This window comes from Bombus flavifrons, chromosome 11 (assembly GCF_040668555.2).
Source record: "Bombus flavifrons isolate JBK064 chromosome 11, iyBomFlav1_principal, whole genome shotgun sequence".
Taxonomy (NCBI): domain Eukaryota; kingdom Metazoa; phylum Arthropoda; class Insecta; order Hymenoptera; family Apidae; genus Bombus; species Bombus flavifrons.
In genome coordinates, this window is record NC_138452.1 from 11,443,628 (window position 1) to 11,455,952 (window position 12,325).

Here is a 12,325-nt window from a genome sequence, read left to right on the forward strand (position 1 = left end):
TCTCCAAAGCAGTCGCAAGAATGGCAGCCTCGTCGGGATTTTTCTCGCTGTACGATTGCATTTGTTTTTCTATGCCCGTTTGGAAGCATCGAGAAGGTTTCAAACGCCGTTGCTAGGCAGACTCGTTGGAAGCATCGAGAAAGTTCCAAACGCCGTTGTTAGGCGGTTTCTGCCTGGAGTTTGATTAGTAATACAATGTATGATCCACTGTATCACACGTGGCTAGGCCCGCTCCCGAGGCCGCATGCCGCCACAACCACATTTCTCGGAAAACCCCTACAACCACTGCAGACCTCCGTTAGGCAAAACGTACATCCCGTGACCGTGGCTACGTTCGGCGACCAATTGTCACCTCGAACCCAATCTTGATATCACAAATCTCGAACAATTACAGCTATGATAAAATCCAGGCTAGAGTACTAGAGGATGTTCCCAAAATTTCCAAGGAACGGCTTCGGCTTTCCTTTCATCTCCGACATATATATATGTACATATGTATAGAACGCATAAAAGTTTAATAGATTTGTTGACAAAATATCTTATAATATGCAGCGATAACTTGAGTAATAACGAGATTACGATCAAGTACGTAATTAAAGGGCAGCAACGGAAATTTGTTATGAAAATTTGACAGCCGAATTGCATACAGAATAATTTTCGACAGGATACAACAACGCATTGTATTGCAACGACTTCAAGCTGAAACTGAGTTACAAGTTGCCAAGCCACGAATTTGAAACGCTAATTCCTCTCCATGGTACATAGCAATCCAAAATGCAAGTATTCCATTAGTTATTAATTCTAGATAATTCTGAGAAACTGCATTGTCCCGTAGAATATGAAATAATCGTGAAATATCAACCAATTTTTAACCTAAAATATAGTGCAAAATCACCTGTAAAGTATAAGCCACCACTATTTTTTTAAGTTCTACGATTTCCATGCACGAATGTTATCGTGGTTTTGAGATACATTCGAAACGGAAATTTATATTGTGCAACAGCAATAATTATAAATATAAAAGATATATAATATGACGTTTCAAAACCGAGTATGCAACCGAGTTAATAAATCCAAACGAGTAGGAGAGAATAAATTGGAGAATATACATATTCGAGCCGAGTCTTCGTATATCTAATTTGTCCAACGATACGTTCAATCGTATTTCATCCACTTATCTGCCTTGCAATGTTCAAATAAAAAGTCGATGAAAACATTCTCGAATCTGTTAAATACACAAAACAGATAAACGAGACGAAATCAAACAACTCGCATCAACCAAGTTTAAATAATTGAAATAACCGGACGCACGCAGTTAGAAGTTGAAAAAAATTCAAGTCGAAGCAAAGCTCGTTTCCTCGAAAACTTTCGAGACTCGACGAAACTCAAAGATTTATCGCGTTCTTCGAAGCGTTCAACGTACGGGACGATCAGAGGAAACTTCGAGGGAACGTTATTAAAAAGCGGCGGAACTGGTTTGAAAAAGCGGCAAAAAAAACAGCAAAAGAATTTTCGTCCGCGAGATGCCTCGTTTATCTGCGATCACGCGGAACAACGTCGAAATCTCGCGGAGATGATAAAAAGTGAGTAAAACCGCGCGATTTCACCGCTCGTTCGCTCTTGTCTGCCCTGAATTCGTCGGCGACCTCGGTCAGATCGCCCCGCACTGATTAAACACAGCGTGCCGAGGAACCAGCGAAAACAGCCAACGATGCAATATCCACGGTGTAATGCAACATCTGAAATCTGAATAATCGAGGCGGCGCGCCGTCAAGAGAAAACTTGTATATTCTTCGCGTGTCTTATGAGTCATGCAGGAAAGCACCCGTGGATTTATTCACGATTAACTGTGCGAAAGAGCCTGAGAGCTGTACACCGAGCAACTGTATCGAGAGCACTTTGTAAAATTCCTTTCCGCAAAAATAACTGACGGCTACACGAAATTCCACTTTCTAAATAATTTGCTTGATGGGATTTCAATACGATATAACTAAAAGCGAAACACACGATAGGTCTAAAAATGTAAGTCTCGCTTTCCTGTAAAAAATAGGTTTGACTTATTGCGTGCTTCTCTTCTAATCTTCAGAGTGATTGCTGCTTCAAAGAATCGAAAGAACGTGATTTTCTTTCTAGCATCGTAATGAATTTTGTGGAGTGTGAAGCGTTGATTGGTCTTGTGGAGTTCAGTCTACTGATAAATATTTGAAAAATATTGCATATTTAGAAATGTTCAAAAATATACAAACATATACCATTCGGCTATTTCTTGGATTTGCAATTCGAATAGGGCATCTCATTCCTGTTACGTATCTTTTTCCGAAAAAATTACTTTTGAACACGAAGCATAAAGCTTCTGTGCCGTCTATTCGGTGAATAGAAAATTATGAATCTCAAAAGCTTTGAAGCGAAGTGCAGAACTTTATGAAGATAACATAAAATCAGAGATATGATAAAAAGGATGGCAGAAAGGTAAATGATATTTTGTTCGACTATGGAGAAAAGGAAAATTCAAATTCACGTATTTTGTTGCATTCAACGCAGAAAAAGTGGGTTCAGATCGTGTTACATTATCTACTTGGAAACCTCGTTCCATTTTACATTATTAACCTAAATATTACGCGACCCCGTTTTCTCTGAATTGAATAACTCAGTAACACATCAGCATAAAACACGTGTAGATACTTGGCAAAAGGAAAAAATTAAAACGAATAATTTCATAGCTAATGATTAAAACATAAATGATATCGTTAATCAGTCAATTGCTTTGCATGTTTTTATGATACAAAATAGCACAAATTTTCTTTATGCAATATGTACAATCGATAATGTAAATACGATTTTTAAATCAAGGTACTTTATAAATATTTACAAACCCGCGCTAGCTGTAAAAATACAGTTTCTCCCTTTTCCTTCTTTATTTTTTTCTTTTTTTTTACGTATATGTATATACAATGCGACAAGTTTTTAAAGCCCCATTCCCTTTTTTATTTGTAGTAAAAGTGTTTCATTCTAACTATAACTTGGCATAGAGCATAACTATAACTTGACAACAAAAATAAAAAGATATGAAAGGAAGATAAGAACAATTTAACGATATAAAATAGCACATAATGTATTTACATTTCTGAAATATTCAGTGAATGTTATAAAAGTTTCGAACTTTATATCGTCGTTCAAAAGGTTTATCGCGTCATCTTACAAACGAGATATAAACTATATCTAGTTTTGCACACTTGTTCCACGTAAATTGCTTTCAAGTTATAATTTCTATAATGAGAGCTATGAACTTTAAAGTTATAATAATGCAGTAAGCTATCATCTTCGCCTAAAAACTATAATAATACCGTAATTAACGAACTCCCTAATACTACGTACAAAAAGAAAATCAGTTGATTTTCCAAAACCAGTTGGTCAACTTCAGCTGGAAATTTTAGTAAATCAATACGCAATTAGTAAATAGCGAACTTTTTAATTGATTATATTCTTTCGTTATTTTAAATAATTAGGAAATTAAATATCGAATAAACTTTTTCCTTCTAAGAAAAGATTTAATCGAATTAAGTTTAGCTAAATATAACTATAGCGAATATAGTTTTCATTTTCCATTTCTTTCTTCCTCGTTCTAACGATCTTATAGAATCGCAGTTTTGTTTCAACATTGCAACATTGTTTCAATTACATCATCGAAATTTTCCATAGAATTTTTAGAAACTAAAAAAAGGAACGAAAAAAAGACAATACATACTTTTGCTCCATGTAACTCGTTTAACAAGTTTTTGGAAAAAACTGAAACAACCGTGATAACTAACTCAACATTACAATTCAGATTTTTGCATTTTTAATTTTATACTTTCTATCTATTATAAACTTTTAACAAGCATCAAACTAGAACAGAAATAATAACAATGAGTACATAAACTAGGGGAAAAACAAGAAAAAAGAACTAGACAATAGGCTTTTCGAAAATTACTTTCAACACCTGCATGCCAACAAATCTGTAATAAGTTTCGAACTATATTTGATCGTAATGAAAAAAGCTTCTGAAGATTTCACGCTTTTTGATTTTCGTTTTTTTTATAAACAAATTGAATTTCTTTAAAATAAATCTGCTTCTAAATCATTTGAAATAAATTCCATACAAAACTGCATAGAAAAAGACAAATTTCGTAATTTTTTAGTACATTTTTACTTTTCGACGATGCTTTAAATCAAAATGAATGGCGTCTCCCGATATCGAGGTGATGAAATTGCGTTAAGTCAATTACGACGGCGCCCTTTGTGCGTCATCGTGCCATTTACGAACGATTCAGTATGGCGAAATGGAGCGCGAAAGGTTTCTTTGAAAAAAAAAAACTGAGAATTTCACGATTTCAACTCCGATGGCACAGGGTTTAGTTTTACAAAACGGCTTGATCGAGCGAGGTGATCGAACACGCAATGATTTTTGATGATTAAACGCGTCCGAAACGCCCTTTGAAACTCGAACACTTGAACGTTCCTTGGCTATGTATAGAGATCGCTTTGACATACTTGTTAAAAGCAATCCTTTTTCTCTCTCCATCCATCGAGAATAACGAGACGAACTCTTTTAACTTTGCTTCGACAACCAGGCTTCCTATGTTCGATAAAAAATAAAAAAAAAGGAAAAAGAGGAAGAGAAGAAAAAATAAAAATCAACTAAGAGCTCGTTGAAAATCGTATCGTGGCTCCGAAGTCTCTTTCTTTTTCTCTCTCACTCGTCAAACACTTTTCCCAAATAAATTCAGTTAAAACAGCTTCAGGATTTTCTATAAGCGGGTTTGTGGAGTAGAAAACGTTACACGTATGTACGTATATGGAAACGTTCAGCAGACCAATTCGTTCTGTTCCAACCAAATCGATATTATACCATCGTAACAAAGATATTTATTACAAATGCTTGTCGTATCCGCTTTTGATGATCGGCAGCTTGCTGCATCGCAAATATACAAATGAATTTTACTCATGCTTAAATCATGATACAGCACACTTCTAACATATGAGTTTTCGCTAAAAGTATTTAATGTGGAAATCCTGTTGACAAGTGTTTTTATCATACTATTCGACTGCTTTTTCGTTTTTTCTCTTTTTTTTTTTTTAATTGAACGTGAGAACACAGCGCAACATATTATCAGAAATATAATCGAAGTCCGGACTACAAATATGTCATACAATCATCGTGAAAGTTCAAAATTTAAAATAAAAACGTTGTACGCAGAAGTACGATGATTTGTTACGCTTTAAGGTACAGAATGCAATGCAACGTTCGTTCTCTTCCAGCGGGAAATAGAATTTAATTTCCATACGAAGCGAACTTAAATAAAGCGCAACAAAATGAAGCTACGTATCAATGTACATGCTTATTTCTCCGAACAAACATAGACTAAACTTAAGGATATAAACCCACTTCGAAAATATCATGACTGCAAGGAATGGCTACGTGCCAATTGGACGTTTATTTGATAGCCGCATCTGTTCGATGTTCGAATTGATATCAAGGGAATCCGGAACGTCGTCGAAACCGTTACTCTTCCATGCTCGGGAAAACGCTTTCAGACAACCTGTTCCAGAAATTACGAGGACAATTCCTCCGTTAACGAAGTCATTGCGGAAATTTACTCTTTCCAAAGAGTAATCTATCACCGGATTTTATCTCGTAACGAGACTGGTCGTCCAACACTAGCGAACTATTCTCGACAAGATTCTGTATCGAATTTGTTTTCTAGTTATTATACATTGCGTTTGATCGTGATATGTATATATGTCATACGTTCTTTTTTTTTCTTTTTATCACTTTTGTTTTTCATCTGTACCGATACACGTATTACTTTTGCCCTGAAGAAACCATTTATGCCTAAATGCTGCTTAGACTTCTTTTCCACATAATCTTTATTTCACAAGATTTTTTAGAGAAAAGAAACGTTTTAATACATCGACGTTATTGCTGTTGTTAGTCCTGTAACAATTAAAGTTTTTCCACGCGAAACATACTCGAAGTACCAAAACCGAAAGACGCAGTTCCGATAATATTTCACAGACGTTGTTCTACTTTCTTCGCGACGTTCGAACATACGTAGCTTGTCAGCTTAGCTAGCAGTGAAAAATAGCGTAGTACTAAATAAAACCGACGTTACACCTACTGCATTCATAAATCACGTAGCCTGTACAATGTAACAAAAAACTGGTCAAACGAAATACAAATCAAGCCTTTCGTATTCATTTGCAGACAAACGCGCGAACAAGAAACACGCCCGCTGTAATATATTTAGATACATATGTGTAAACGATAACATTAGTATCAAATGAAATTATATTGAACAGAGTCATCCTATTTGCCTCTGAAGCGTCGATTTCTTCACGCTTCAAGAACTACGGAGTGGCAGATCGTGATGCGTCTAATTCGACGAACAATTGCAGTTCGGGAAAGCGAAACGTGCTCGTTATTCCGCGAGAACAGAAAGATAAACAAAGATAGAGACCAGTAAATCATTGGTATCGAAAGAAACATCGTGGATCTGTCACTGGCTATTGTAATTCCAGTAATTAAGAGAAAATTAAAGGCTGTTAAGTCGCAGAGCTGCAATAAGACGCGGAGAATGAGAAACGAATCGACAGACGCAGTGCACCGAGAGAACGAGCAAAACGTCGCATCGGAGCGAAAATGAAGCGAGATGAAACGAAGTAATTAAGATAAAATCGGTCAGGCGAGTCGGATACGTGCACCAAGGATAGGACGCGAGTATAATAAAGGTACGTCGGGTACGTGACAGTAAATACGAATTAACCCTGCGTCTCCTTCCTTCTCCTGGATGGTTTCCAGAGTTAGAAACGAAAAACGGCGCGAACAAGTATTTCAGCAGAATGCAAACGATGATTAACAACTGCGAGAGCCACCAACGTTTCAGGAATCTTTAAAATGTTCCACAAGCTGAATTTTTTACATAAATTACTACTGTTACCGAATTATTCATCACGTTCATTATTACAATTAACTATTATTATTACGTTCAAATAAATGAAATTCCACGGAATTTTAAATGTTGATCGTTAATTATATCAATCAAACAGTTCGTACGTAATTGATGGGCAAAGTAGTTGAATGAATAAAGTAAACGGAGCGTAATTTATAGTTGACAATTGTAGAATATTACGATAATATCGAGCGTACATCACATGCTTCATTACACATAAATGGAATAAAAGGTAGCTTAATTACAATTGCAGCGAAATGTTTGAAATTCTTAAGTACTTTAAATTTAAACGACCGGAATTTGATATTTAACTGCATGGAATTTTAATAAACCAAACGATCAAAACGATTCATATGCTGCTAATCGTAATTACGAAATATTAATAGAGTTTCCTAAATATCTTGTATCTAACCGATGATTTAATTTCAACAAACGCAACACCGATGTTCGCGCAAAAATATAAAATATCTCGATCGACTAAAATATTTCAAACGTATAATAAGTTCGATATAAATATTCTGAACAACAATGAAAGTTTTGTAAAAGAATAGAAATATGATATATGATGTTCTACGATAATTCTATAACAAGAAGAAAAAGCTACGAGGGACTAAACGCAATTAAAAACATCTTCATCTACATTTATCCTAAATTTATCCAAATTTTCTATTGTCATTTTCTTTTTCCAAATATATGTACAATGTTCTTTTAACTATCATTCAGAGAAGAATGGTTGTCAAGATCGGGTCATTATTCTATCTTCTTTACCATACAAACACTCGTCACAGAAAGGCCATATGTTTTCAATTCTTTCCGCACGTAGATATTCTTAACGCATTTTTGTTAATGCAAAAAGCCGACAACTTGCCGCAAAGTGGTGGTTAAATTCAAGGACGAGAAAATAACGATAAAGATAATGATATTTGCTCAGCTGTTGCCAACCGCGAGGCACGAAAAAGCTGTTTACCGGAAAGTCCACATTCTGCACATTTTCTTTCACGGAAATTGCGAATTCACAGCGTACTTCTCAACGAGGAACGATTACTATCGTGTACATTGACGAAATTAACACGCCGGTCTTTTAAGCACGTGTAATCGCCGAGAAAACATATAGAAACGCGCGAAAAATATTATAATCGTTGCTTTATGTTTGTTTAAAAATCATACACTCGTGTTCCATCAGTATCTAGAGATAAGATGCATACTAAATAACTGTACAAATAGGTGCTAAGTAAAAGCTGGCACGTAGCTAGTAAATTGATCGTCCTCTTTCGAGCATCATTCATTGTATTCTTAATTACCAGTTGCCATAAACTGCGACCTTGAATGTCTAGTCATCATCGTAAATGAATCAGTTACCATAAATGTTTTCTCGTTTGTCGGTAGTTTTGTTAGCAAAAAAAGAACAAAAAGATCAAATAGCATCACGATGAAGGAATTTTGTGGGCATGTATTAAAAATACGGGATTGGCAGACCTGTAAATTTAAGAGGATTAAAATCTGTAGGATTGAGGAATTCAGTCGAAGCTTAATTCACGTTAAACTGTTCCTTTTGTAATCTTTTTTAAAGATAGATCAAAAATTACGAACTTGCTCAAACATTTTGCGAACGCGATTTCTCTCACTGCAGTTGCGTAGATGAAACGGAAGGTAAAGAACAAAATGAATAACGAGTCCTCGTGAAAGCGGCAGTTAAGCGAGTCATGATTTACATCTTTTTATATTTGTCTTGTGTAATCGTTTCCTTTAAACAGCTAATTAAAAACGCGTGTTTCTCGTGACAACGGTTTCCATTCTTACTTGTTCCTTCTATTTCATTCATTCCTTGTGATACCAATATCAATATTGGTACTAAAAGTATTTTACATCACTCTGAATGAATTCGGTAATTAAGATAATACTTCTTCCACGTGTTTCAGAATATTTTTCACGATATTTATCGTAGCAAATTTTATTCGTTTATCTCATCAGCGTTAGAATCACATTGCGTTTATTTAAAAAAAAACAGTGAAAATAAATAGTTACTGCACAAAACGCGAACAAAGTTTACACTTTCTTCATTTATTTTTCACGTTCGCTGACGTATACTCGTAAAAATAAACACCGCTTTTATTTTCAACAGAACAACGATCAGTTAAAACCCTACCTTATTTTGCAATTCAGAAGATCAATAGCCGCCCCGTATTCAAAACTTAAACACGTATTCCAATTTTCTGGAAGCTAGTCTTCTCTTATTCCAACCTACGTAACAACCACTTTCGTAAAACTGATTAAACTCGCAAGTTTCTCGTGATACCGAGCTACTGGTCCCGTAGCCCTTATTCCCTTTATTCATTTTATACTTCCTTCATCCTCTGTCCCAATATTTTCGGATTCGGAAAGATCGAAAGACTTCGAGGAATAGTAAAATGTAAACGTTTCCTGGAAGATGCTTAACTCTTTAAGCATCAACGTTGCGTTAAGATAATAACTCGGTTGCAATATTTTTCAGTCGATTCATCGAATTTCGTTTTTGTGATTACGATGGAAAATCTCCAAGGACTCGTTTCATATCTGTTTCTGTCATCGATCATTGTGTTTCATGGAAAATATTTGGTTTATTATAAACGAGGAATAAATTTCGAGAACGATGGTGTTCGAAAAATATAAAAGCTGCTGTTTTATTCAGCCGAAAAGTTGGTTGAAAGCATGCCAAGAAGTTACTAAACTATCGCTAATGGAGAAGAGATTGAACCTACTATGAAAATGATATTAGCTTTTTTTATACGTATATACTTCAGAACTACATGTTTTACACGATGAATTAATTTTCGTGGAGAGATATTACATCAGCGATCTTACAAATACAATCAACTTGTATAATCGTCTGAAATTGATTTACTATTTACTCCTTAAATTGATTACTGTCAGACTGAATTCAGACAGAAAATTGGACATTTTCGGTGACTGATCTTACTACTGATCTGCATTTGATATCTCACTCGTTCTAATTTCTATCGATATAACAGAGATAAAATTTGATTGATACAAATATTTCAGTAAGGTTGCAATTTTATAAATAACTGGCATGCTTTAAACAAAAAAATTTTGGGAGATATTTGTAACGTATCATATTTGCTCTATTTTTCAATTTATAGAATTTTCGAATGTGGCTTCCAAACTACTCATATATTAAATTGCATTATTACCGAATAAATTTAAATGAAAGTATGAAATTCGAGAAAATCCAGTCGGTTCATAAACTCTCAATAACTACATAGAACCAGAATTGTACAAAAAAGTGTTCAATATTTCGGTTATAAAATGAAGTTCCAAAAGAAAATGATTATTCGAATGCATTGTAATTTAAGCACGAAACAAACTTTTGTTAGCTGGGATATAAGTATGTCACGTTTCAAATTGTATTCGCGAAGAGTCCTCGAATTTTTCACACGCTGCAGCATAAAAAAAGAAGAGAAAGGCAGGTACCACGCCTAACAGACACGCGGTAGAAATGATCGGAACTCGTTCCCTCATTTTTCAGACGGAACAATACGCTAATTATAGATATGAATCTTCAAGGAAAAGCAACGTCTGTTCGACAGAAAACGTGTGACAAATTTTCGATGATACGTTTTAGCGGCGAGGTCTACGAGAGCTCGAAAGAAACTGTTCTTCATCCCAATTAGAGAAGGGTTCAGAAACATGGATACTTTGTCGGCTGTTACCGTTCAGTTCGTTTACTCCATGAGAATATTAATGACTCGACGATGGTATTCATACATGCACGGTATGTAACGTAATTTCTCTTTCGTATATATTTTCGTAATCCGGTAAATAACTCGATAAATAAATGCAATCAATACGTCGATAGTAACAAATATATCAATGGGTTAAAAACAGATGAAAAATCTAAAGAACTAAAAAAGATGTGTATACGAATCCTTATTCCAAATACTGTGATGTAATTTTTATATATTTCGATTAAATTCATCCTTCCTAATAGCAGAATATTTCTTCTTTCCGAATTTTATCACACGGGCTCTGAATCAGCGTGGGTCCGTGTCGTCGAACCAAAACTCGTAGCTGAAAAATCGCCAGAAACGACGACGCGTTGGAATGCCCCTGTCCAGTGCAGATCGATCTCTTTTTAACCACGTCGCGCGTCGCTTCGAAAAAGGCAGTGCATCCCTTGACGAGTTCATTTGCATAAAAAAATAAGCACAACCATGATGTATCGTTTTGTTTTTCTGTTATTCCTTGTATGGTATATCGTATTATTAATATAATTCTATACAACGGTAGATTGCCGTGACAATATATTGCAGTGTTTGCGATTACTTACCGATAAAGAGAAATTTGAAGAATAACTTTTTCAAAGATAATCATTTTTTAACAGTCTGATAAAGAAATCGACTGAGATAAAAATGTCAGATCACAACACTTGTTGGTGGTATTTTAATGAAAATACTACAAGTATGCAACTTTATTTAAATATTAAGAAGAATAATTAACTTTATCGATGTACAATTTAAATAGTTAATTTAAATATTAATTTTTCAAAACTTGTTTCTAGAAAATTTTCCAGGAAACTACGGATTAGATGTAACAATTAAATTATAATTCAATTACATAAATTCAATTAACTATAATATTATAATGTAATTGTCTCATTATATAAACACAATACAAATAAATCGTCGTACATACTAATGACTTTATTATAAAAAAAGAAAAAGATCAGAAACAAAATATTCTGATGGAAGTAATTTTTCTTCCTCGTCTAAATCTTTTTACACGATCAGGAAAATGTCTAGCAAAGTCATAAATAATTCCCGATCCCTCGTATTCGTTTCTTTTCGACTAAAACTTTAAAGCACGATTCATTACGCGTATTCCCGAATGCGTTTACATATTAGATTTATTGCAAGGAACCAACATTAAAGTTTTTTAATCCTTCAAATCCCAATTTATCACCCAAAAAACACCGAAACATATTTACTTTATGAGGGAAAAAGTACTTGAAAAAATTATGATAGCAACAGCGAAAAATCATTCTTTGTCTAAACGAAACGTTATATATATTTATTTATTTATTAATATATATGTATATATTAAGTATTATACTTATAGATTTATAGATTTCTGATTTTAAGGGCAGTTTACTTAAAAAGATAAGCGGCACTGCTTTAATTAAACCACTGAATAGAAATAGACCAAAGAACTGAGATACTTATGAACGTTGCTGTAACTAGACCAAAATATCACACTCGCATTCAAGCCACAGATCTCATTCCCAAATCGTTCGAGGATAGATAAATCTCAATGGAATGGCAAAGGGAGGGAGGAGCGCGTGG

At 34.6% G+C, this 12,325-nt stretch overlaps 1 protein-coding gene across 4 annotated transcripts in view; it reads right to left on the reverse strand.

The window, feature by feature from the left end:
• The window catches only part of barc (RRM1_TatSF1_like and RRM2_TatSF1_like domain-containing protein barc), a 58,881-nt gene that overhangs the window by 34,412 nt on the left and 12,144 nt on the right, over positions 1–12,325 (reverse strand). The window lies entirely within an intron of this gene.